Source organism: Desmodus rotundus, chromosome 2, assembly GCF_022682495.2.
Source record: "Desmodus rotundus isolate HL8 chromosome 2, HLdesRot8A.1, whole genome shotgun sequence".
Classification (NCBI taxonomy): Eukaryota; Metazoa; Chordata; class Mammalia; order Chiroptera; family Phyllostomidae; genus Desmodus; species Desmodus rotundus.
Genome location: NC_071388.1, coordinates 20,781,185 through 20,806,563, shown reverse-complemented (window position 1 = coordinate 20,806,563; position 25,379 = coordinate 20,781,185). Strand labels below are relative to the sequence as shown.

Sequence of the window (25,379 nt, the reverse complement as noted above, 5' to 3'; positions counted from 1 at the left end):
TCCTTAAAAAAAAAACAATCCTACCTATTTTGGTCCACTAGAACCACCTCCTCTGGCACAGACCCCTCTGAACAACAGATTTGCCCTGGCTTTATGCAGATCCTGGACAGGATCCACCAGAAACCCTTCTTATACAGCCAGAAAAATAGACAAAACCATTGAAAAAAGCCTATTCTTTCAATTTACCAACATTCACCATGTACTTGGTTTTTGACCATATAATTGCAGACAGTAATTATCAACTTTGCTTTTGCAGGGATCATTCAGTTATCTTAAAGTATCTATTGCAAAATTATAAAGGAGTGATTAAAACCACATTAATTCACATTAACACAAATTTAGAAGATATTCACATGCCAAATCATACAATTGGGTATCATACATTAAAAGTAAATAGTGACAGTGTTTCTTTTCCTAAAATGTGATATACTGGGACATGTTCTTTAAAAATGTGCTTAGATATTAAAGGGACAAAACATTGCATTATAAATATTTTTGTAAACAAGACCTGGCTTTTCAGGATAACCTTCATAGTTTTTCCGTAAGCACAAGAGAACACTCCTGTAAAGTGGTCGAAAACTTCTGTCCTAGTCCTCTTGGCTTCCTGAAGCTGTGGGCTGAGCCGAAAAGCCGGGAGGGCAGGGACCTCTGCATTCTCGTCACTGCTGGAATCCTAACGCTTCCCGAAATGGGTGTGCTGCTCTGTAAATGCATATTTTTAATTAAAAAAAATTGCTTCAGATTTGTATCTGTCCATCGAAAGCACTGAAGCAAACGGTAGGGGTTGTTATCTAGTGAACGTACTATGTTCCCAGAAGACTATGTAAGAGACCAGTTACTGGTTTCCACCACCGACTCAGCGTTAAAGGGGCACGAAGTGGTCTTCTCCACTGATCTCTCATCCACCGGGGGCTTGTTCCATTCAGTCATTCGTCTGAGGCATTCTTTCAGAAAAAAGACCGAAAAAAACCTATTCGATCTTCTGTGTAACCGGGCTTTCAGATCCAGAGCAATAGTTGTTGCTTCTGCCTGTGAACAGCTCCCAGTGTTTTATTGCTTCTTCACCCCCTACTGCCTTGATACTGGTCCTCCCATCATTCTCTGGGACACAGTGGTTTCCTCTAAAATGTGGTATCAAGGAACTGAACTCAAAACTCCTCATGTACCCTTTCTATCCCAATTTTTAAAAGGAAATATTAACCCTAGAGAAATGTTGAAGGAATACTCCATTGAATATTTCCATGCTGTTCATGTGAATTAACAAATTGTTAATATATTGCCACGTTTGCTTTATTTCCCTCCATATATGTGTATGATTTTTTGCCTGAAACTTTGGTATTGAGTTGCTGACATTATAACACTTTGCCCCTAAATGCATGCATGTATGTTTTTGTAATGACTCATGGAACCACTATGCCATCAGCACATCCAATGATTATTTAGCACAGTAATGATAACATGTGGTCAAACTCAAATACCCCCAGTTGTCCCCCAAACGTTCTTTATAGGTGTTTCTTTCTTTTCATCTGCCCACCTCAGAATCCAGTCAAGGACCATGCCTTGCGTTTGGAGTTTATGTCTCTTCAATTTTTTTAGCGTCCCCTCACCTTTCCCTGTCTTTGATCACTCTGACATTTTTGAAGAATTCTGCTTGTTGTCTTGCAGAATGTCCCACAGTCTGGGTTGGCCTGTTTGATTTCTTTAATTAATAGATTCCGGTTAAATATTTTAAAAAGAAAACTACATAGGTAATGGGCCATATCACTCTATCACATTCAGACATGCATGGCATCCGTTCGTCCCACCGTAGGTGGCAAATGTTTTGATCATTTAGTTAAGATGGTGTTTCCAGACTCTCCATTAGAAAGGTTGATCTGCTTTGTAATTCATCCACAAATTGTAGAGTTCATCAACAATTTACACCTATGGTTTTGCGTCCATTGCTGATCTTGCTGTCATCGGTTGTGACAATGACAGTTGCAACATTTCTAATGTTATTCCTTTAAACTGTATTGGATGGCATTCTTCTAGAAAGAAGAGCTTTGACTTTCCTGAGTGCTTCGAGTCCTTTTGATCCCCTTCGATGTGGATATTACACTTTCAGTAATGCAGCCTGAGGTTGCAGTAAGTTATTTTTCACAATCAGGTCACACAGTTCGCTCATTCAGAGAGCAAACTGCAGCTCCACTCGAACATGTAGAATTTTAAATTATTCATGGTATATTAGAGCATTAAAGTATAAGAACTAATTAGAAATGTTCCTGGAAATCATAAGGGACATTACTATTTCTCGAGCATCTTGACATTTAGTTTTTATGTTTACAAAGCTCTCTACTGACAGTGTATTTTTCTGGCCTCTTACTATACTTTCTCCTACAGGCTTATTTACCTTCTGTCACTGGCCTGCAAGGCCTAACAATAAAAATGATCACATAATATTTATGGAAACTATTATAATTCTACCCTTAGCTACAAAGTCATCTGCGGATGATTTTCTCCGCATCAGTACTGTGCATTAACATATCAGACATAAATGTTTTTATTGCATGCTAAAGTTAAGTGAGAATTATAAGCATTAAATATGGGAACTAGATGAGCACCCTTGAGATGTTGTTAATATTTAACCATATTAATTAGTCAGAAAAGGGCTAAATAGCTTAAAATTAGGATCATTTGGCCCACTCGTTTTTTTCCCCCAAAGTGTATAACACCAACTAGAGAAACTAAAAATCACTTTTTTTTTTCAAGAACATGCTGATTGGTTTTTAGTTTGGTTTGGTTCATAAAGTACACGAATTCCTGGGTTGGTGTTTCTCCCCTGAGTATCATCATCCCTCAAACAAGCTTACCGAAAAACCAGATGCGGCTTCTCTCCCCGTGAGGACGATACGAGGTTGCTGCAGTGACATATCCTCGGCTGTGCCTTCGTAGCTGCAATCTGGCACTGCCTTTTCATTTATCAAATTGAAAAAACAGAAAAAATTATGAGTCATTTCTCTCATTATAACATGACTACACAGATTCAGCATGAACAAGACAGATGCTAATTTGTGCATAAAACACATTCCTTTTGACAAGAAAATATACATAAGTTGTGGTTGAAAAAAGACAACAGGGGTTTATATGGGCCTTGCCAGAGGAAGACACCAGCTCCTGCTTTATCACACCAACAGTAACTTCTAGATATAGAATGTCAGTAAAAACACCCAAACAAAATGCTCCCTGTGGAGCCCATGTTGTGATGATAGGCCCTTCTCTAACCAGTGGCGAGTCCAAGCCATCAAGGAAGGCAGTGTGATGGATGGAAAACAGTGTGGTGTGCTGTAGTCCCAATGTCTAGCGCCATTTCCTCTGCAAAAATCCCAATGTGACCTTCGGCAATTCCTTTAACATCATTAGGCCTCAGTTTTCTCATTTTTAAATTTAAGCTAGGGTGGTAATGTGCTGGCTTGTGTACCTTTTAGCTATAATATTTGATATATGGATTCTATTTTTGAGTTATATAGAATGAGTTCGTGATCTAAGTGTCAATAAACTGATATAAATTTAGAGTCAAATAGCCCTCATGACAGGTGGATTTTCCCCAAATCCCATTACAGCCTCGAAAATTTGTTATTAAATACAACTTTCTTCCTGACAACCTTAGACGTACTTATGTGCCATAAATTCAAGGCTCGGTCCACAGAACAAGGATGATATCTGCCCAGAATGATGGCAAAGCAGGGGTTTAGAAGAGAGTCAGATTAAAGCCTAAAGCTGGAGGAGTGTTTGTGTTGATGGATGCATTTCTCCTGTTTAACCTGTGATGAAATCATACCTTCCTTCCAGTGCTAGTCAAAATGCTACTTACCCCAGAAAACCTTCTTAATCGCCTGTTCCCCATTCTGTTTCCCTACAATTTTATTCTTTGTCCCTTTGATGTGGTCTTCTATTAAAAGGAGCTGTTTGCATGTTAATCCTTCCCACTGTTTTATAAATTTCAGGAGCCCTCAGGCACTTCCCTTTCACTGTTGTGGTCATTTGTCCTCCCTTGACCTTTTCTCCCTCTTTTCCACTCCCATTCTTAGACCACATGGTCTAAATGGAGTACACACTGTTTATTTTTCAAATTGATCGTTATTTCACTTGATAAATGTGACATAACATCAGAATCATTGCATTTGAACAGTTTCTAGTTCAAATGATCAAATCGGCTAGTTGTCCAGTTGTCTTGGTGTTCTGTGCGTGCAACCTCTGCGTATTAGCTTCATTGCTCGAAGCAAATGTCTCACACGAATTATAAGAATCAACTCCTCTTTATTGTAATTACTATTGATTAATAATTACTAGTAGGTATTTTTCCACTCTCTGTTCTCATTATGATCATCGACAGTTAAGTACCCATCAATCTCTGGCAGACGAATTAATTGTAAGATTTATATGACTCTGAGCTTCTTGAAATCAGGGACCATGTCTTGTTCAGCTTTGTGCATCTGGTACCTGGCACAGCGTCTAACACTAAGTGTGAGCTCTGTCAATGCTTCCTGAATGGCGCAGTCCAGACCTGATGAACAAGGTTAGGATTGGGTGGGGAACTGCACAGGAAAAAAATAAATGATTTTTTTCTTAGACTAATTAAAAAGAGAGAACACTTTCAAGACAGCAGATAAGTGATTGCAGCTTTTTATGAACCATAATATTCATAACATTTTCAGAGTAACTGACTAGTCTCTAACCAGTCGCAAGTCAACAATGTATTATCTTTCTTTTTGTCTTTTTACAATGCATTACTTTTTAATCAGCTCACATCAGGGGCGTGTGAGACACAGTGGGACACAGGGGGAATCATCATACTAACATTCTGTATTATATAATCTGCTTAACTATCTCATTTTCAGAGTTGTCTGGGGTGTTCACAAAAAATAAGTTTATAATTATTTTTTCTCCACTCTAGCTTATGATTAAGATTTTTAAATTTAATGATCTGATAAAAGTTTGTTAGGAATTTCTTTCTATAAATACTTTTCAGTTTATGACATTTATTCTTAAGAGTTCTTACTAAATACTAATAATGCAAGTAAGGAAGTTGATCTGTTTTTAACTACAGGAAATAAATGAGAGTATCCTAAGTTGCCTGAATGAAATCTGAACAAACCTTTGTTGCTGGAGTTAAGAGTTTGGGTAAAGACCATAGCAATAAATGTTGGTTAATATTTATTTCCTGCCAGTCCTCTAGATCCAAGGCCAGTGTATGGGGGATGTTTATCTGTCCAACACAGTGTCTACCAGGCTCTTAGTTTTCCACAAAATGAGCATCAGTCACAATACCCTCCTAAATAATGTTGAAGGTATAGGAGGCCTCCCTCAGGCACATGCGAGGGGGCAGGCTGCACCTTGGTCAAAAGCCTGGTACAGAGCAATGATGCCCGTGGTGATTTTGAAGATATCCAGTGCATCCTTTGCTCAGTTTTCTATTGTGTAATCTACACAGAAGAATATATAGAATTTTATATTCTTTATAATCTATATGATAAGAATATAGAAAAATATTTTCCCTAAATGCTCTAAGAATAAAGGGCGTTTGGTTTCAGATAATGGAGGAAATGCTATATATCATGTGCTTCTCTTGAACATTCTTAACATACCTTAGCAAACCAAGAACATTTGAGAAATTAACTTTGTAATCCTGGCATTTCCTAAACTTATCTGATGATTCTGCATTCTCCTTCTTTTTCCTCCTCCTTCCTTTTTTTTGGCAGAACATCTACACTTAACACATTTTGACCTCTGGTGCATGCTTCTGGAAAACTCTAGACAGGTTAGAATTGTTTTGAAATAAAGTCAGCAGCAGAAAACTATAACATCGTTTAGAATGTGTTGTCCTGGTGGTTTGCTCTCATGTAGTTGCTTTTTGGTGCTATGTCCTCATAAAATTCTTATGAAAGTTTTCTCTATAATTGTTACAGGAATGTTGTTTGAGGATATTGTCCAGCCCAATGTTCGTTGCCTTCCCTGTAAAGTTCCATATGAGAATGATCTTAAGCAAATTTTCTGTTAATTACTAGGGAAATTTGCTTCTCCCAAAGAACCGATACGTTTAGCTCATAGACAATGAGCATTATCTGTCACACTATCTCCAATTCCTAAAGCAGTAGTAAATGTATTATTTCAGGTTACAAGATGTCAGGGGATAGATTGGCTTAGAGTATGATTAATTCAACATTGACCTCATTTTTTCTCAGCTCTGCCACCTTCAATACCAAGCTTGTTATCAGATGAGCCTCGCTTGTGGTTGTTAGATGGTTATAGCAGCACCCGGAGTCAAATCCTTACACAGTAACACTCAGAAGAATAAAATATGCAAAACTCTCTCAGCGTATTTTTGTTAATTTCAGAGAAACATCCCCCTGGTACCCTCTCCCATATCATTGGCCCAAACCAGGTTAGGCGCACAGTTAGAACAGCTACCAGCAGAAATCTACTAGCAGGGAGAATGAGATTACATGAATGGTTTAGACTAATCAGAATTTACTTCTAAGCTACATAGTTAACTGAATAAAAGAGAGTTTTGGTAATAAGGAGAGAGGAATAAATCTCGGGGAGGAACAAACAGTGTCTGTTAGAAACACGAAGCGGGTCTTCTTTTCATTTGAAAACGGGTAGCATAAAATTACGTTTTGTAAGTTATGCATGTATCTTTATGACCTTTCTGTATTTGCTTTTTTTTCTCTTAACCTTGGTTTTAATTTAAATTTATTTTTCTTGCTCATGATTTTTTGCATACCATCTTTGGCATGTGTTTCTGATGTTGTATACTTTGTGCATTTTGCAAATGATGCATAATTTATGAAAACGCCAGCTAATATATCTGGCTGAAACTAAGCAATAGAAGGCAAGTAGGTAACTGCTGGGGATTTGGCTGTACAGGATTCATTGGCATTCCAGTAGAATAGTTATAACTCATCAGTTCAAAGTGACTTTGAGTCAAGTCCTTAAAAACATGTCTGTAGCAATGGACTTCCCAAGCATGCTCACACTGAATATTCTCATGTAATTAACATTTCTAATTTATAGACAAGCAGTGGTGGCACTTCTTGTCACAGGTAGAACTTAATTAGCCAAGACAAACAAATTGGGTTTCACGCTTCTATCAGTGTATGGGAATTGCAAAGGCTGATCTAGAAATTTCAAGCCATTGAAAATGCCATTCGACCTCTCAAGGAAATTAACTTTTCCAGCTGCCATTCTGAAAAGTTCTAATTAGATTGAGATGTATTGGTATTATTGATTTATTTGTTACCATGGATGCCATGTTGACTACTTTCTTGGCATTCTGGAAAACTCTTCCAAAGCCTCTTTACTCAGAGTACAACTGCCTGGCAGGTGAGATGCAAGGTGTCTCAAGACAGGGCACATGTCAATGGGACCATGGGAAGGGAAGATTTACAGGGAGTAATCACATGAACGCAAAAGACTTACTTTATTCTTGTTGTATGAGGAGCCAACTTGTATTACATTTCCTTTTGTACTGCAGAATGCATGGTTAAATGTATCTGAAAGTAATTACCCTAAGTAATGGGAAATATTGCAGAGAAGAGAGAATTGTTGAAAAGGCAAATGTGGACTCATTTTATAGAGAAATAAATAAGTTTATTTCTGCTTTCAAGTTATTGGATTTATTCAATTTAATGGGAAGACATGCAATGTGTAAGAGTGGTGGTTAGTAGCAATCTGGACGGAACTGGTTTAATTAAATTATAAATAGGATAATAAGTATTAAAAAAGATTGGTAGGTAAAGATATATAATTAATTATAGGGTTAGGCAAACTTGGGAGCTCCTGGTGTGCTTGATTGCTCGAACTAAAACATATTGAATTAGTACAGTTGCTTACAAAGAAAGTAAAAAGAAAGAACATGTTGGAATCAACAAGAACCCTGGAGGCACAGACATAATAAAAGAGAAAGAGAAAATTTGATATTTTTGCAGCTGGAAAAGAAAGAAAAGAAAGGAAGTGGGTAGACCAGTTAAATATAATGTGTGATTATTATTGAGTTATTCCTATGAGATGTGTAATGTAGGTTTTCTCAGTTTCCCCATGAAATAATTCATAAAAGCTTTGTGAGGTGGCATGTATTGTATTTCAAGAATGTGACAAACTTGAGTTCTGCTTTCAATTTATTGGATTTATTCAATTTAAACTTGGAAGAACAACCACTTAAGTGTTTTCATTGTTTAAGTTTTGTTCTGTAACTGAATTTATCTTATGTTTGCATTTATTTCACTTTTGGAAGAAGATACTCCTTTTTCCTTTCTCCATTGCAGAGGCATATAATTAACTTAGACTCCTATCTGTTATTCTCTCTCAAGCACCCATGAAAGAAGCACATCACCCACCTCACCACAAAACCAATGCTCCTTCAAAAAGAACCTCCTATTTTTGGCCTGGGGATAAGTGATCCAGGTATTTCGCATTATGGAAAGTGAGGTGGGTGACAAGGCACCACTGCTTTGGTATTCCTACAGTCTTCTAATAACCAATATTGGCCTTTTGACAGCTCCTGCTCTTGGATGACTTCCTCTGGGCTCCCAGGGAACTTCCTCTGGAGTTTCTCTGGCACTCTTGGAATGCATGGTTTTAATCTTTGTAGTGGTTTCCTCTCTGTTTGTTTTGGATTGCCTGTGCATGCGTGTGCATTTGCTAAATACCGACTCTCTCTCTTACTGGTTCCAACTTCCCTCCAGGAATTTCACGAAATTTTTGCCCATCAGGGTAGTTTCTACTGTTCTCTAACTAACATCTTTTTATTTTTACTTCAATTGGATTTTGGAAGGAAAGAGAAGTACATGTAATTGTTAAGTCCGCCATCTGTAATGAAAGTCACAGGTATCTATACTTCACACATTAAAATGCTCAGTGTGGACATTGGTCCCTTGCAGATTTTTTCTTATTAGGTTCACAATAGGAAGATAGATTCACTTTTCAACACATCATGGTTTCACACTAAGGGGAAACATCCATTTGGCCCAGGAAAGCTCTTCCCGGAAATGACCTGAAGTATATCCATTTATTTATCACCCAACTCATATAATTGCAATTTTGGTTTTAATATTAGCTTAAGGGGAGGGGACTTTGATTCAGTAAACAGCAGCTATTTAACTTTAGTGGTATTGACTCATGGTATTGCGTTTGAATGTGGCAAGCATTGTAAGTAAAAGAGGAGTTAATGGAATATCAGCTGGTGCTGTACTTTGTGCTCCCTGCTACTTTTTATTCTTCTTTTAGAGCTAAGTTAAGCTCTAAAAGTTTGACTATTAATGAGCATTGCTAAATGTATACTCAAGCTAATAAATACACTTAGTGAGAAATCGATTTTCAAAATGTAAGAGCCAAAGCAGGCTGAGTGTCATGGGACACGTTTTGAGCCTGGAAGTAAGAGACTTGGGAACAAGTGTTGACACTGTCATTTTACGATTTTTTTTTACAAGCTAGTTTTCTGTTCTCCCGACATCCTCCCAGTTTCCTCTTCTGTAAACTGGGAATGCTGTTATTCCTTCATTGTTGTTGAGAGTAAATGAGAACATTCTAGTATTTAATAAGTGCTCAGTAAATGTGACTTAAATCCACTTCTGCTTTTTTACCATTTCTGCTTCCTTTGCAGCTTTTGATCCCCATTTCCTCCTCTCCTCTAGCCCCGGCTCTCACCCACATTTTGGGATTGGAATTACTTCCATCTGATGTGTGGCTTCTGTCACCTTGCTCCGGCATTCCACCCTGTTCATCCTTGGTTTTTTTCCTTATTTAAAATATCAGATAAATCTTGGAATCAACGTCTGATTATTATTTTTTTTACCAGTTTCTGCCCAGATCCCCAAAACTATATTTTTGGCCCTCTTACCTCTCCTCCAACATTTGCCCCAAGGCCTAGCTGGGGATGCTGGGTCATAGAGCACGCGGGATGGCAGCGGTTTCATATTTCTCGCTGTTTCAGGTAGGCAGTCACTTAACAGGTCCATTCTAAGTATTTAAGTGGTAAAATAAAATAAGTAGGAAAGGTAGGTAATGTATAAGTTATAAATTTTACTAAAAAGATAATCATAAAATTATGTTATTTAAAAAGAAGTATATTAATATTTTCACTTTTTATATTTACTGTATTTTACTATATAAAATTACTATAATTTTATCGTATAAAATTCTTAAAGAATTTTAGATGTAAACCAACTTTTCTTTAAATGTTATTTTAAGACTATTTTTAGGCATTAATAGTGCCAAAATGAGGATACTAATGATAAATGAGAGTAATAATAATAAATGGGAGTCATAATAATTAAAGGGAGTATTAAGGAAATGGCAGATTTGAAGTTCAAGTTTTGTGCATTGCACTCAGTCTGAGCAAACATCATTTCCCTCTCAACTCCCCCCCCTCCCTTTTGCACACAAACACATACACTCAAGTGCAAAAATTAATAATTTTATATGATATAGACAAAAGTTTGTGTGATATACTAGTAAAAGGGTCAGAAAGTAACATGTGATGCAAAATTCGGTTACAAAACTCACACTGTCATCCAATAGGGTCAAGAAAAGTTCATGTAAGATTCTATTGACTTCCCCATTGTCAGTTACCCAAAGAAATGAGCTTTTCCCTAATCCTTGCTTAAGCTCCTTGACTTCGTACATGGTTAGGAGCACATATTCCAACAGAGAGATGTTTTGAAATTACAATTAGTGGATAAGTAAACATTCTGTGTGATAAGTGACTTGCAGCCAGCATCCATTCACCTTTCTCTAAGGTGAATTTCCTCTGGCAGGATAACTTATTCCCTGCACTGTTCCTGATCTAACTGTCCTCCTGGCTCTAAGACTGAGGGTGAGATCTATTCCTACACATCACCTGGCCACAGTGATTAGCTGAGGGAGAAACAGTCACATGTTCCCATGAGACAGAGTCTGGATAATCTGCCTTTCCTTGGAGAGCCATGCCATTTTCTTCTGGGTTTAAATAAACATGGAAAGATGCAGGCCCAGACTTCTGACAGCTGTGCTAACTTCATAATGTATGAGTAAAGCCAAACCAGAGGAGAGAAGACGTGCAAGATGGGTCCTTTCTCCATTTTGTGTGCCCTGGTGTCCAGCTGTGCCTGGACTCCTCGGTTATACAAGTTCCTAAGAGGTCCGAAATTCTCTTTTGTGCTCAACACAGTTGGATTGGGTATTTTACCTTCGAGGGGGAAAAGTTTTGCCACCCCAAAATATGCCTCTTGGGATATTGATTTTAAACTGTTATTAAGAAACATAGGGCTCAGAAAGAAACTCTGACCCTCCTCCTTACTTGTTTAAGGAGCTCAGATAGAAAAACTTGCTTAAAGTTAACCATCATCACCTTAGCATCGCCTTGAAAAAAAAGGAGAAGCCTGTTTGTTGAACTTCCTTCTATGTTCCCCTGTTTCTCAGTGGCCCGGCAAGAATTTGCATACCATGTTTGCTCTTTCTCATCTACTGCCAGGCCACTGTCCCCCTTCTTTTTTGTCCAAAATGGCACATAAACCTCACTGCCCAATGTGTCTTTGGGTCTCATATTCTGATGGCACCCCAGCATTAAATCCACATTAAATTTTGTATATTTCCTTCTGTTGATCTGTCTGATATTAATTTAATTGTTCCCAGTTAGAATAATTTAGGAGGTGGTAGGAAAATTTTCTTTTGCACCTCCCCCCCACATACAACCAAAAGTGATACTTGTGCCCTTCTGACTTTCGTGGGCCTCACCAGTTATGCATAACCAATAGAGCAATGCTACTGAATCTCCGCCAAGAGCTAGGTCTACTGGCTGAAAATTTAATTTGCTTTCAAAACTTAATGATGTGCTTTTATGTAAACAGACTCAAAATACTATTTTCCCAGACCTAGGCAAAGCTTTAAGGGGAATACAATAGATCGGACATTAGGAAGGTATAACTTTCTGAGCATTTCCCGCGTTAATCCTGTCCCTCCCTTATTAGTATTCAGTAATCACTTAGCCCTCTCCTCGTTCACCTTTCCTAAATTTAGACATTGCATTCTAATCTTCATTTTTAGATACAAAAGAATAGAAAATGTTAGAACAGAAAATGTTTGTATTTATTTATTTATTTAAATTCTCACTTGAGGATATGTTTTATTAATTTTAGAGAGAAGGAGGAGAGGGTGAGAGAGGGGGAAGAGAGAGAGACAGAGACAGAGAGACAGAGACAGAGAGACAGAGAGACAGAGAGGGAGAGGGAGAGGGAGAGAAAACATTGATGAGAGAGAAAAAAACATTGATCGGCTGCTTCCTGACCAGGGATTAAATCTGCAACCTTTTGGTATATGGAACGATGCTCCAACCAGTTGAGCCACCCAGCCAGGGCTAAAAAATTAGTAATTAGTTTACTAAATTGATTACTCAATTACCATCCCAGCAAAGTGAGGTTATTTTTCCCCTGAATTTTTACCTGGTGTGAGGTCTACAGCTGTGGACATCTGAGAAAATCCTCACCATTCACTAAGACAACTATGCTTATTGGTTTTGTCTTCTTAGGACACTCTAGATTTGGTCCAAATTTAGAGACATCTGGATTAATATTCAGATGAGTACCTTGAATCCACCAGTTAAAGATTCCCTATAAGCAGACATTTTTTGATTCTGAAAAATGGCATGTAATGTTGCTCGTACATTAGCAAGCTCTTTAAGAGAAAAACAGTGAATTTTTATCCTGCTGCAGTAATTGTGAGCAAGTTCTTTCTATAGCTTTGCAGCTACAGCTTGAATATAAAGAATATTAATAATGTTTGAGTCAATTTTGCAACATAACGGAAAATCACCATTTCAAGATCCTCTGATTTTTGAAAAAGACGAGAGATTTCTTTCTGTAAAGCATGGTGACAACATGCAGCTGTCATTATGTGCTCGAAACAAAGGAACACACTCTATTTGTGTGAACTTGGGAAGCAGCACATAAGCGCAAGTTAGGGCAGGTCCTGCCCAGAGGGCGGCATGACACAGTCCAGAGTGTTTCTTGTCAATAGTGCAGCAGGTGCTGCAAAGAGTGGGCAGTCCAGTTAGAAGACTCTTTGTGTTCAGGGCCCAGCGGATGCACTCAGCCTCTGATTCTCCTGCAAGCAATTGTGGCTTAGTTCATTATTTCACAGATCGGAATATCCTTGTCTTTTTCCCTAGAAAAGTGGTTCTTAAGATTAAATGATGAGGTCTTAGAGAGGCTTTTTAATCACTTATTTCCCCCCTGGCTTCAAACCTCACCGTTGAAGGAGAGCCTCCGTGTCATTATGACATGTGGGAGCCACTGTCACTCTCAGTGTAGCCAACAGGCCCGCATATTGTAGCCACGGTGAGGCAAACAGACTGGTGAATTCAAGTGCACAAAATGATGCAGGACTTAAGGGAAATGAAAACTAAATATAGAATGTCTTATATACATAAAGTACATACACAGAATTCCAAAGAAAGCCAATTATATGGAGATCCAGACATCAAAAACCAAAATTTATAATAGACATATGCTTTCTGTTAAAACACCACATAGTAAGACCCATCATGGATCTTGTAGCTACCTTAATTTCCAGGCAGCAGTGAGCATTCAACAATATTTGCAACCATTGTAAAGTGACAGAGGCTCAACTACTGCTACTACTACTGTGGTGAACAGTAGGAAATGGGAAACTTCATTTTGAAGTTTGTGTGTGTGTGTATGCGCGTGCTTGGGGGTGGACAACGTTGGGGAAAGACTGCTTCTCAGTCAGTTGGTTTTGGAAATTCAAACTACCCTCTTTTCATCCGTGGCCATCTAAGTGGATTTTGAGAGATGTTCTTATACTTCGCAATTTCTTCCACTTTACCTTCCTTTGTTATTCATTGTCTGTTTCCTCTAAGCTGTTAAGCAGTAAAGAAAAAGAAAAAAAAAATACCTAGGACCTTGTAGGAACTGGGGAGATTACTTTTGGACTCTCCTCACAGCCCTGCTGTCTTTTCGAAGCCTCAGCAGGGTGAACAGGGTGGAGGAAGCCTCAGAGAGAAGAGGCTTTCAGAAAGGGTGACAAAACAAACGGAATGCCTGGAACCTGCAGCAGGGGAAGCAGGAACATTTGGGAAACTGGCCCCATGAGACAGACAGAGGGAAGACCTAAGGGCGTTCATTGACAACAATTTAGAATGTAGTTATGATTTTTTTAATGACAGCAATCATCAAACACATGTGTTTTATCTATTGTAGAAACATGTATGTGCTAGTAAATATGTGTTGTGTCTATTTGTGTGTGAGTACTTCTTTGATCTTCTAAAAAACACTGTTATGAGTATTGTTACTCCCATTTTAGAGGTGGGGAAACTGAGGCCCCGGGATGTTAAATGCTTTCCTAAGGTCTCACATTTTGTAAGCAGCAGAACCATACTCAGCATTGAAAGCTTATTGCCTAACTCTCCCCATGTGGACAATGAAAGGGATTGAGCTGACCAAGTGTTGTTAGGATTTACAAGATATTTACATGGAACTTCCAAAATGTCCTGAAATGCATTTTTTTTCTGTTGGTTTTTCACTGGCAGATAATTATTGTATGCTATCATGCACTTACCATCAGGTGCTTCACAATTGAACTTTTTCTGAAGTTACCAAGTGTGTGGATTTCTCCCTTGGCCAATTCACATGCCTCTTAACTCCAGGTGTTTCCAGCACAAAGTGAGAATATTCCAGTAGCTATCCATGGGTTTCTCCAAATTACCTGCTCAGCCTCACTTAGGGTTGGATGTGTGAGCTAGCAGTGCGTGAAGCAGTTCATTAGAGAAAGGAATTAGATTTGATTAACTTCTTCTATACACTGATTGACTAAGACAGTCCATTTTGCTAACATTTATATTACAGTAAGGTTTAATTAGGGATTATTTTGCCATGAGGCAAACTAGACTGACATAAAACAGAGAGTAAAAATTTAGTGTCACATAAATACCTCTTTCTAATTTTCTGCTAATAGCTTTTCCGTTTTAGTTATGGCTTGAGGCACACATTTTTATAAATACACACAATTGTATTCCTAAAATAAAAAAATACAGTCATGTTAATAAAGACAAGAAATAGACCATAAAGAACACGGAGTCCATATCCAATACGACAACTTCTATTTGTACGCATTTATTTTACTCCATTGACTCGATGTTACTGGTCAAGGCAGTCAAAACATAAATAACCCAGTGTGCCGTCTGACGCGGTGGATCTGGAGCAGTGAATTTGCTCTCGAGGATCAGGGGAGCATGGAATGCAGCTTCTTCAACTGCAGGAGACCAGCCTAATAAAATATTCTGTCACCAGACCCACTTCTGTTTCCTTTTCTCCCAAATGCCTCCCTATTGGTTTGCTTCTTAAAGTGATTAAAGGATTATAGAGACTGCTTCAAAATTAGTTGGGCTCATCCAAGATACTTCCTAGAGAATAAATTGTTAGTTTGAAAGGGAAAGGGAGATGCTGAAGAAGATATTTATACTCAGGGGCAAAAGTCCCCGTTTTAATTGTGTCCAAGTTCCTACTCGGTAATTGCTGTTTCTGTCGGTTTCCGACACAGAGAGATGTGGATAGCGGCGCCAGCCAGACCAGCACCGAAGGCGAAGCGTGCGCACGATCAGCTCAGGTCCAAACCCCCTTCTGTCTCACTGACCTACTTTGGGGACTTGACAATGCAGGATATAAAATAATTACTAAGAATATTAAATTCTAAAGCTGAAGTTCTCATTTTTAATTCAAATCTTGTCCTTATTTGATCAGCAAGACCTCCAATAAAAATGATTTCCTGGTTTGTATCCGTACAATAAGGCAGTGGAGGAGAGTGAATAGGTTCAGTCCATCATCCTAATTAGCATCCGGGTTTATCGCTTCAGCAATAAAAATTCTGGCGTAATATACAGAACAAGGAGCTAACTACTCAGTCTTGTTCAAATGAGTAAATGCCTGTTTTCCACAATTTTCTTTTAAGGGTGAATTTTTGTGTTAGTATCTTTCCGGCACATCATATGAAAACTCAGTCATGGAACACTGACATTTGAAAATTTTTTTCAGTTTTTTTTATTGTCCAACACATAATAGTTTGTTCTAGAATAAATTCACTAAATAAGTAAAATCAAAATAAACAGAAAAAGTGCCTTAATGCTTTCTCCTGCCTTCACTACCCCTAGCTAACTGCTGTAAACATTTGGGTTTACAGCCTCCCACACGTACTTGTAGGTGTATAATGTTTCCAGATATATTTTTGATGAAAATATTACATATCCACATTTTGGAAACACATATGAAAAGTTGCATCTTTTAGATTCCACCTCAAATAAATTTTTTGGTTTTCTTCTCATTCTTTCCTAATCTCTCATTACTGTATTTAAATTTGCATCTAGCAAATGTACAATTAGGCTTATGTTTATTAACTAGATAATTGCTAATTAAATATCTTTTTCTTTTTTGATAGTGAGACATTTCAATTTCCTCTTAACTTACCTGAGTTCAAATTAATATATTTAAATATATACATTGAAGGTTTACAACAAGTTCAGATATAAATTGGGGGCTGGGAGCAATAACAAAGTGTAGCAATTGATCACTGTCTTTCAAGTGATTCTAGCACGCTCAGGGATATAAGGCAAACACACGTGAATGGCTGGGAGGGCAATGCTGCAACAGAGAGAAGAGCCCAACACGTGGGATTAAAGACGCCTCTGCAGTGGCTTCAGGGGCGGCTGGCAGGAGGCTGCTAATACTGAGAGATTAGAACTGCAGGAAGGAAGGGGAAACTATTTCAGGTAGGGAAAGCAGCTATAAGCAAAATCATGGAGCTGATAATGAGTTTGGTGAGGCAGGCCTTCATGAAATGGAGAATGGACAGAGGGGAAAAAGTGATTGTTAAATTTGATGGTGGAAGTTCCAAAAAATATAATCATTATCAGTTTACAACATTTTGACCTGACCTCATATTTTGTCCACTTGCATGATATTATCTTGGTATGCTGAAAGCTTTATCAAATGTCATCTTTATCTCTACCAATTCCTTAGCTCTCCATGAAAACCTGGAAGTGCCTGCTGAAGTCCCACAGAGCTGTCAAATTACGTGTCCCACTCTGCGCTCATGACCTTCCCTCCATTGAACTCCCCAGATTTCCACCGGGGAATATATTAATAAAGTCAAACAACTGGAAGTTGGCTCAGTAAGGGAGACCATGACCTTGGCAGTCTTAGCGGTGTCTCAGAAGAGGGATGTTTACAGAATTTGGCTGCAGAAAGTAGTTTAAGAGCGGTCCCTTACATTGCAGCTGATTGGGAATGCACACATCTCCTAAAGAAAGTCTTCGTGATAAGCAAACTTCTGTTTGGTGAGTGGGCTATTTGCTCAGGTGAACGGCAGACCCTTATCTTCCATGACTTTATCTGTAGGAATTTCCTCAAAAATTGGTGGAATTATTTCTTGGCTTGCACTCTTATCTTTGGAAGTTTTCTGGAAGAAAGAACTACGTCATGTTGACATAGGTGGTCTACAGACTTATCTCAGTCATGTGGACAGATGTTCTCAGTTCTCACCTCCCTGAACCAGGTCCTGCTAAGAGATGTTTCCTGCCTGAGTCACTGGTAATGCCCCTCACCCCGCACTCTCCCAGGGCAAGGACTTGCCTTATTTTTACTTCCCCATCCTCTAATGAAGGCTCCCACCCTCCTTTCTCATACTTTGCCATGCTGCCCAAATGCTCTTTCTTTCACTCAAAGGTTAGAGTTTTATTTCTGAAATAAATACCCAAGTACGTAACTTCTCTCCTGAATTTCAATACTTTCACAGTGTGGACACACACCTGGCTTCATCATGTGTATACCATAAATGTAGACAATTTTTATTTGTCTATTATACCTCAGTAAAGCTGGCAGGGTGGGGGGAGTTTCCCAACACTAAAGAATAAAATGTGGACTTAAAGGTTCTGATTTCAAGACCCTCCCTGAGTTGGTCCCAACCTCTTAATTCTCTTCATACCACATTTGTGTGTGTGTGTGTGTGTGTGTGTAATATCCTTAAGACATCATGGAAGGGTCAGGCTTTTGTTCTGCCTAATACACACTTTCTCCTTTCTCTGCTCAAAGGCCAATATTCTGGTCCATTTTTTTTCTGTGATGTTTCCTCTCTGTTTACTTCCGACTTCTTTATATTCCTCTCTGCCTTCCTTCTGGTTAGCTCATTCTCCTGTTGTTGTGGTCAGTGTTCTCGGGTTATGCTTTGGCTCACCACAGTTTGTATTTTCTGTTTTCTCCCCAGATGATTTCAGCTGTTTTAGTGCATCTGCTTCCTCGTATTTGATGATTCTTTAACCCACATCCTTCTTCCTTAACTCTCCTCTGAGTTCCACGTGCAGAGTCACTGGTGTTACACATACTACTTTGGATTCATATGGGTATCTCAGAATTAACATGCCCAAAGTGAAACATATTCCCCCTTTCATAGTCCTTGTCACAGTATCACCACCCATGGAGCAGCTTGGAGTGTCATCTTCCTCACCCCTCATGCCTCATCACTTACCTTTACCTTGCCAGTTTTACTTCTTCGGGATTTCTTACATCTTTCCCCTCATCTCCATCCCTTTACATTTGCCCTAGTTCACACCTTATCATCGTCTCTTGCCTGAGATTTTGTGACGACTCCCAGCTGTTTTTCCTGATGTCTTGCTATTTCCAAATAAAACTTCTAGCGAGCTACCAGTGTTTCTGAAATGCAAAATAGCTATCTCTTAAAAACCCTTCAAGGTTCCTAAGAGCCTGCAGAATAAAGCTCAGACTTCTTAACATGCAATATAAAATCTTCTGCTAAACCTGTTCCCTCTGAATTTATCCTACCTTTTCTGTCTTGTGCTTTACATCTCAGCAATTATGATTTTTTTAATATGTTTTGCCTTGCAGATTGTGTTTGATGTTTCCTTTGCCTGGAGTTTACATATTTCCTAGTTCTCTTGAAAAATCCTATTTTTATGTAAGATCCCACTGAGCATCTTTCTGAGGGATCCTTCCCCTCAGATAAAATTGTTTACATTCTGTATTTTCATAGCACCAGTAATATATTATTAAATATACTGTAATGAAATGCTTTGCTATAGGCCACCCTTTGGTGAATTATTCAAGACTTGGACCATGTCTTGATATGTCTTTTTTAGTTAATCTTCACAAACTTACAACAAAATAGTTACTTTAATTATTATAATCACTTCACATGTGGAATTTTAAGTTTTTTGGGGGTTTAGTAATTTTTCAAGTTTTTATAGCTAGCAAGTGACGAAACCTAAACTTGAACCCAAACCCACTTGACTTTTAACTACTGCGCTCTAATGAGATGATGTTTAGTAGGGTCAGTGCCTGCACACTGTAGATACTCAGTACATGTTATTTGTTATTAACAAAGTACATTTTAATTATTCATTTTTCATTTCTAGTACATAGTCTATTACAGGTGCTCAATAAATATTTGTTTTGTTAACCTAATACCTAATTTTTTTTAAAGCCTTTCAAAATGATAGGCAGCAAGCATTTATCGAGATCAGTAAGAATAGCTATTCAGGGAGCACTGATTCTGGCAGCAGTCCAAATCTATTCCGATCGGGAAACAAAGGCAATGGGTATTTAAGAGAAAGGGCAAGGGAACAATTACAGGAACAGAAGGAAGGCATTTCTATCGACACAAATAACATAATATGGTGATGTTAATTCTAAACAATATCTTGAATTTTCAGTCCAGTAATCATCGGTCCAATAGTCATGATGACTGCTTTCTCGATGTCTTTGCAAACAGTTCCTTTGCAAGGCAGTAGGCTGCTCAGGTTCAGCCCAAAGGTCATTTTGCCCTGTGTTTAGCCTTCAAAGGTTTGGAGTACATAACAGGAAAGGCCTATGCCTCTGAACTGGCAGCTCTGGCTTCATTTTAAAGTGGCTCCATTTATATTAGTGTTTACGGTTTCTTTGAAATAAAAGATGGCCCTCGACTTATCTTCTGAGTTGAGTGAATAATTTTTTGACCATGCTCCAAAAGCACTCTGCCTTTAACCTGTACAGCACTAATTTGTGTTGCATTACTGTGAGTTGTTTAAATGTTTGTTCCTCATAGAGCCATAAATAAGGCCAGAGTAAGTATGTCCTTCCAATTATTTGTCCATATACCTTCCATGTGCTGCTCTTTGCAAATAAAGGTGTTAAAAAAAATCTTAGTAGAATTAGACTCTCAAGGTATAATTTATACACACAGAGATATAAAGATTTAAGTGTACAGCAAGAGACATCTACTTCACAAAGATAGAGAGCATTTTCATCAACCCGAAGAGTTTCTTTATTCCTCCTTCCCGTCAGTTAATGGCCCATCCACCATGCATCGGTGTTCTGATTTGTTTCATCATACATTAATTTTGTCTTTTTGAGAGTATAATATAATTAGAAACATACAGTATATATTTTTTGTGTCTGGCTTCTTTTGCTAACCTTAATGATTTTGAAGTTTATCCATATTTGTGTGTGCCAGCAGTCTGTCTCTTTTTATTGCTGAATAGCATTTTATTTTACAAATGTACCACAAATTGTCCATTCTCTTGTTGATGGAGGTTTTTGTTAATTCCAGATTTTGGCTATTAGGAATGAAGCTGCTCTAAACATTCCAACAGAACGTTTCTTGTGTCCATGTGTTTTTCTTTCTCTTGGGTAAATGTTCAGAAGTGGGCAGCTACGTTACTGAGTAGATTTGTTTAATTTTATGACAAACTGCCAAACTAACTCTCAAATTGGTTGTTTGTGAGAATTTTGGCAGCTTCACACCCTTGCCAACATTTTATACTCTTATTCATTTTAATTTTATTAATCTAGTGGGTGTTTTCTAGTATCTCACTGTAGTTTTAATTTGATATTTCCTGATAATTAATGATGTAGAACATGTTTTTATGAGCTTATGGTGCATTTGCATATTTTTCTTTGAAAGTAACTGTTAAGGTATTTTGCTCATTGCTTGTTGGGTTGTTTCTTGTTTTGTTATGACGTGCAATTGTTCTTTATATATCCTGGATATAAGTCCTTGGTCGATGTATGATTCGCAAATATTTTCTCCCAAGCTGTGGTTTTCTCTGTTTTATAAACTCTATTTTTAGAGAAAGAGAAATTTTAAATTTTGATGAAGAACATTTATGTATTTTTTAATAATTATTGCTTTCTAGATTCTTTGTAAGAAATTTTTTCCTATCTTGAGTGTACAGTACTTTCCTACATTTGTTTTTAGGTGTTTTATACCTTTAGCCTTTATGCTTACGTCTATGATCTATTTTATTTTATTATTATTATTTTAATAGTTTATTTTTGTTGTATTGTTTTCATGACCATTTATTCCCCTTATCTCCTCTTCCACACCCCCCCCCAGTTGCCGCTCTGTCGTCTGTGTCCATGACTGTTTGTTTATAATTGAGGTAGGCGCTGACGATTACCTTTTCCAAATGAATGTCCAGCTGTCCTAATAGCACTGGATAAAAAGGCTTTTTTTTCCACCCACTGAATCACTTTGGACTCTATGTAAAAAAAAAAAAAATCAATTGATTGTATAAGATTTGGTCTATTTTAGACATTCCATTCTGTTCCATTGCTATACTTGTCTAATTGTGTGCTAGTATTACACTATTTTATAGTAAATGTAATTCTATAGTAAATCTTGAAACCAGGTGGTAGTATTTCCCTAATTTGTTCTTTTTCAAGTTTCTTTGACATTTTCATTCCTTTGTATTTCCATAGAAATTTTAAAATCAGCTCATCCATTTCTACAAAAGAGCCTCTGGGATTTTGATTAAGATTACTTTAAATCTAAGACCAATTTGGCTAGAATCAACTTCTTAAAACAACATTGAGTCTTTAACTTCATGAACATGGTATAGCTCTTCATTTATTTAGTGTGTAAATTGTTCTCAGAAATGTGTTGTAGTTTTAAATGTAGAGACCTTGCACATATATAGTTAAATTTATTTCTAGGTGTTTTTGATTTTTGATGTAATTATAAATAGTACAATTAAAATTTTATCTTTCAGTTTTCTATTGCTAATGCATATATTTGTTTAAAATTTTTTTATATTGACCTTGTATCATATGGCTTTGCTAAAATCACTAACAACTTTGAGCAAGTTTCTTACAGATCCCTTAGAATTATCTATACAATCTTATCTGACAATAAAGACAGTTGTACTTTTTTTTTTTTTTTTTTACAATTTGTATGCCTATTTTCCTTTTTCTGCCTTTTTTTGCATTAGCTATGACATTGTTGAATAAAAGTGGTGGGGGCCATCATTGTCTCTAATTTTATGGGGACAGTGTTCTGTCTTTTACCACTAACTACAATGTTTGCTGTGGGGTTTCACAGACACCCTTCAGAGACATACCTCAGAGACATTGTGGGCTTGGTCCCAAACCACCACTGAAAGCGAATATCACAATAAAGTGAGTTATAAATGTGTTAGCTTCCCAGTGCATGTAAAAGTTATTTTCCTGCTATCCTGTGGTCTATTAAGTGTGCAATAGTATTGTATAAAAAATGCATATACCTTAATTAAAGAAAAATTTATTGCTTAAAAACACTAACTACCATCTGAGCCTTTAGCAAGTCGTACCTTCCCATCGGTGGAAGGTCCTGCCTTGATGCTGATGGCTGCTGTGCTGACTCATAAGGGTGCTGGTTGTGAAGGGGAGGATGGCCGCGGCAATTTCTTAACATCAGATGACATTTGACATCAATTGACATTTCTTTTTGTGAATGATTTCTATGTGGCATGGGATGCTGTCTAATAGCATTTTACCCACAGTAGAATTTCTTTCAAAATTGGAGTCTGTCCTCTCAGACTCTGCTGTAGTTTTATAAGCTAAGTTCTATAGTATTTTAAATCGTTTCTTGTCAGTTTAACAGTCTTCACAGCATCTTCACCAGGAGTAGTTTCCATCTCAAGAAACTGCTTTTTTTTTTTTTTTGCTTATCCATAAGAACCAATTCCTTGTTCATTTATTTAAGTTTCATCATGAGACGGCAGCAATTCAGTCACACCTTCAGACTCCACTTTCAATTGCAGCTCCGTTGCTGTTTCCACCACAGCTGCAGTTACTCCCTCCACTGAGGTTTTAAACCCATCCAAGTCATCCAGGAGGGTTGGAATCAGCTTCTTCCAAACTCCAGCTAGTGTTGGTATTTTGACCTCTTCCCATGAATCACATGTGTTCTTAATGGCATCTAGAATGGTGAATTTTTTTTCCAGAAAAGTTTCAATTTACTCTGTCAAGAAGAATCACTGTTGATGGCAACTATAGCCTTACGAAATATATTTCCTCTCTTAATTTTTAAAATTTCTTCTCAGTTACAGTTTACATTCAATATTATTTTGCATTGGTTTCAGGTGGACAGCTTAGTGGTTAGACAACCATATACTTTACAAAGTGTTCCCCCTGATATTTCCAGTACCCACCTGGAACCATACATAGTTATTACAATATTATTGACTATATTCCCTATGCTGTACTTTACATCCCCATGACTATTTTGTAACTACTGATCTGTACCTCTTAATCTCTTCACCTTTTTTATCCAGTTCCCAAACCCTTCTTCCTCCTGGCAACTATCAGTCTGTTCCCTGTATTGATGAGTCCATTTCTATTTTGTTTATTTATATTGTTGTTTAGATTCCACTCATAAGTAAAACCATGTGGTATTTGTCTTTCCTTGACTGACTTATTTCACTGAGGATAATACCCTCCAGGTCCATTTATGCTGTCACAAGTGATAAGATTTTGTTCTTTTTTATGGTCAAGTAATATTCCATTGCATATATGTCCCACAGCTTTTTTACCTGCCCATCTAGTGATGGGCACTCGGGTTGTTTCCATAGCTTGGCTATTGTAAATAACACTGCAATGACATACTCTTTCAAATAAGTGTTTTGGGTTTCTTTGGATATATACCCAGAAGTGGAATTGCTGAGTCATAAGGCAGTTTCATATTTAGTTTTTTGAGAGACCTCCATAGTGTTTCCCATAGTGGCTGCACCAACGTGCATTTCTACAAACAGTAACCATAAAACTTCTAGAAGAAAACATAGGCAATAAAATTTTGAGTATATCTCTCAGTAATATTTTTTTGATATATCTCCTCAGGTAAGGGAAACAAAAGAATAGTAAACAAATGGAACTACATCAGACTAAAATGTTTTTGCATAGCAAAGGAAACCACCACCCAGATAGAAAGACAACCCATCAAATGGGAGAACATATTTGCCAATGATGTAACTAATAATTTATAAAGACCTTATATGACTCAGCACCCCCAAAACACACAATTCAATAAATACATTTCTTAAATATTAAGAATTGAAAGTTGAAATTCTCCTTGATCCACGGGCTGCAGAATGCATGTTGTATTAGCAGACATACAAATAGCATCAATCTCATTGCACATCTTCATCAGGGCTCCTGGATGACCAAGTGCATTGTCATTTAGACAATGAGCAGCAGCCTTTAGAATGAAATCTTTTCTCAGAGCATTAGGTCTCAACAGTTGTAAACAGTTGTGTTGTCATTCAGGCTTTGTTGTTCTGTTTATAGAACATGGGAAAAGTAGAATTAGCATAATTTTTAAGGGTCCTAGAATTTTTGAAATGGTCAATGAGCATTGGCTTCAACTTAAACTCACCAGCTGCATTAGTCTTTAACAATAAAGTCAGCCTGTCCTTTGAAATTTTGAAGCCAGGCATCGACTTCTCCTCTTTAGCCATGACAGTTCTAGACGGCATCTTCTTCCAGTATAAGGCTGTTTCATCTACACTAAAAATTGTTTCTTTAGTGTAGATGTAGCCACATTTGTTGCCTTAGCTAGATCTATGGGATAACTTGCCGCAACTTCTACATCAGCACTTGCTGCTTCACGTTTTTGCCCTTTTATGCTATGGTTGTGGCTTCTTAAGGCTAGTGAACCTACCTGCACAAACTTCAAAGTTTTCTTCTGCAGCTTCCTCACCTCTCTCACCCTTTATAGAACTGAAGGGTGTTAGGGCCTTGTCTGGATTAGGCTTTGGTTTAAGGCATTATTGTGGCTGGCTTGATCTTCTATCCAGACAACTATTTCTCAATATTATCAATAAGGCTGTTTTGCTTTCTTATCATTCATGTGTTCATTGAGTAGCACTTTTAATTTCCTTCAATCACTTTTTCTTTGCATTCACAACTTGACTAATGTTTGGTGCAAGAGGCCTGACTTTTGGCCTATCTCGACTTCCAACATGACTTCCTTACTAAGCTTAACCATTCCTAGATTTCTACTTAAGTAAAAAATATGAAATTCTTTCTTTCATTTGAACACTTAAAGTCCAT

General features: G+C 37.6%; 1 pseudogene; it reads right to left on the bottom strand.

Annotated features, from left to right (window-relative positions):
- Positions 1-528: 528 nt before the first annotated feature.
- Positions 529-25,379, bottom strand: LOC139440678 (tigger transposable element-derived protein 1-like; annotated as a pseudogene).